Genomic DNA, 3,375 nt, shown 5'->3' with positions numbered 1-3,375 from the left:
GAGTGATAGAGAGACACAGACAAAGAAATATGTAAATGTGCAAAGTAAATGTGTGTATCTTGCTTATGGTCAAAGAAAGAAATCTAATAATTCTGTACTAGACAAATGTGACAGATTTACTTAGAGAAGTAAAATAGTTTGAGGAGTTCAGAGTTTTAATAGTGTTGCAGAAGAACAACAAAAACATTGCCTGAATTTCAGAATCCCAGAAAACAGGCACAGAAAATTTGAGAGCAGACTGCTAAATTCAACTAAACAATCCAAAAGAGCAGGGGGAGCAGTGCCAGTACCAGACAGCGATGGCGCAGGTCGGGACACTCTCTATGATGCTGTTGCAGACCAGATCAGGATGACGGACATGCTGTCCTTCTTCAGTCTCCTCAGGAAGCAGAGCTTTCTTCACTAAGGAAAAAGTGCTCAGGGACCATGAGAGATTGATTGTGATTTTAAGAGAGTGTATGTTCTCACTCTTCACTGTATGTATTAGGGTGTGAGGCATTTGCATCCTTCTGTAGTCCACAGTCATCTCTTTTGTCTTTTTGACAACCAGAGAAAGGCATGTCTGGAGAGACTGTGACAAAGGCTTTGACTTCTTTAATTATTTCTGTATTGTTTTTCATGGTATAAATAAAATGTAAAAAGGCAAATCTAAAGCAAACATATGAATCTAATTAATCTAATTAAGGCTAAAGTGAAAACAAAGCAAGCCCACAATAGTTTATTCTATTCTATTCTATTCTGTGTGATGACAATGGAATTGTCAACAAAACCAAAACTGTGATGTCATAATATCACTGACCATTGTCGTAATAGCTATTCTTATAATCTGCTTGACAAAGGTAAAATTGGTCAGTCTGTTGACAGAAATGGGAGGTTGCAGCAGCAAAATGCAGTTCTGCTGCTCTCACAGAAGATCTTCGAAGAAGAAAAAAACGAAGATTTTGTTGGACAGGAACACACAAAAAGCAATGAGTAGATTGCAACAAGAACTACCTGACAGAGTAGATACGAAGGAAATTAGAAAACGACACTGTGTTAAAATTGGAAAATTTGAGGAGGAATGTAGTGGGAAGGAGTTGGAGGAGAAGCAGAAGGAGACAAAAAATGAACAGAGTGAAAGATGGCACCTGAAGAGTGAAAGAGAGGATCTAGAGAGTGAAAGACAACACCTGAAGGGTGAAAGAGAGAATCTTGAGAGTGAAAGACAACACCTGAAGAGTGAAAGAGAGGATCTAGAGCGTGAAAGACAACACCTGAAGAGTGAAAGAGGCTCTAGAGAGAGAAAGACAACACCTGAAGGGTGAAAGAGAGAATCTTGAGAGTGAAAGACAACACCTGAAGAGTGAAAGAGAGGATCTAGAGCGTGAAAGACAACACCTGAAGAGTGAAAGAGAGGCTCTGGAGAGAGAAAGACAACACCTGAAGGGTGAAAGAGAGAATCTTGAGAGTGAAAGACAACACCTGAAGAGTGAAAGAGAGGCTCTAGAGAGTGAAAACCAAAACCCAAAGTGTGAAAGAAAGAACCTGAAGACGTTATGGGACAAAGTAGTGGGGAAGAAAACTAAGCAGCAGCGCATGGGGAGAGCCATGGCTTTGGAAGCTTTGTACTGCTCAAAGGGACCACACACTTCCCAAGGAGGACCAGCTAAAGAAATCGGTAGTATGCAGAAAGGTTTCCCGAGCACATAAAAAGGCTATGATTACCAACTGGCCAAAGAGACAGACGCTGTGCTTGACTACATCAGAACTATGTTTATAACCAGTCAATATGAACTTCTACCAATCCATCCAAAACCTGATAAAGGAGACCTGAATGACGATACTACTGGAACTACAAAATTACTGGGACTACTACTATTTAGCATTCTGAAAAAATAAAAATGAAAAAGTCCTCATGTTCTTTAAAAAAAATAAATCAATAAAATGTAAAAAGCTCAAAAAGCTTTTTTAAACATTGGCAACTGTGTATTTGATTTACCTCGGAATGGGTGCAGCTGGTTCATGGCGCATGTGTTCGAGCTTTAGCCTCTGTATTTGGCATTTCAGTGCATCGAGCAGTTGAAACTATAGCAAGCAAAGGCAAAAGGAGCTGTGCGGTCCATGTTTGTGCAAGTGGTCTTCCACATAGTCCCATGCTGTGCTGGGTTTAGGGTGTGTTTGCAGGGAGAGCCCAGCGCTTACAGGCTAAGAGGATTACAGTGGAGCATTGCAGGGACTGTCAGAATACAGAGCGCGCGCGCGCGTGTGTGTGTGTGTGTGTGTTTTCTCTACACATTTGGAAGAGAGAAAACAGCTGTGATGTAGTTGATAAAATTGCAGGCCTGGCACAGGCTCTGCTCAGAATGGTGAGAGAGCACTGGAGGAGTTTGGGAGTTTATTAATAGCGTTTAGCTCACTACAGAAGGAGTAGATCAGGGCTTTGCTGGGAAGGATGATGATAGGGTTTGATCACACCATTTAGCACAACATTGTCATGTCCATGCTGTGCATGGTTCTAAAGAAAAGGATCTTTGTTATTCAATCCAATAAATTTCAAATTCAAATTTTCTGTTTCTCATGAATGAATGTGGACTATAGGATGGGGGGTGTCAACTGTTTGTGTGTGTGCGCGTGTGATTTAGACGGTTGAGAGAGTTGAGAGATAATGTCATGACAACGAACCAATTAAAATCAAAATTATTCACACTGTGTTGACAAGAGACACACACACAAACACATACATACACAGAGAGAGAGAGAGAGAGAGAGAGAGAGAGAAACAAAAATAATCACAATCAGGGCTCACCAGATCTCTCAGAGTCTCTCTGACAGGCCCTAATCCACTCCGCCAATTGAAAAACAGAAAGTAGCAGAGAGAATAGCAGTGTGGCAGTATATGAATGTGCCCCCAACAAATATATAATTCACACACACACACACACACACACATCTTTCACACTTACACATCCATACTCACATGTACACATGTATACACCATTGAACTACACACATCTATATTCACATGCACAAACACCCCACACAAATGTTTGATCTTTGTGCAAATTCACTTGGAGGTAGGCCAACATTCTAGACATAAAATATGTGACAATAAACATAGCCTCAGTACGTTTCATTTCATGCATTTACATCTTGATCCAAACACTTTCACACTCCTTTGCCTCACACTTACAAACACAAGAAACACTCGGGTGGTCTTCGGTAGCAGGAGGGATGTCAGTGCACAAAACACTAACTTGAAATGTTTTTAACCCCCATTTCAATGAAGACCATCATACCTTGCAAGGTATACCATTCTTTCACTCTCCTGGACAACCTCAGGCTGTTCCTGGAACCAGCAAAGCCAGTGGTTTTGGCCTCTGTCTGAAGCACAATGGG

This window comes from Electrophorus electricus, chromosome 6 (assembly GCF_041902795.1).
Source record: "Electrophorus electricus isolate QZ-2024a chromosome 6, ASM4190279v1, whole genome shotgun sequence".
Taxonomy (NCBI): domain Eukaryota; kingdom Metazoa; phylum Chordata; class Actinopteri; order Gymnotiformes; family Gymnotidae; genus Electrophorus; species Electrophorus electricus.
This window is presented reverse-complemented; position numbering follows the sequence as displayed.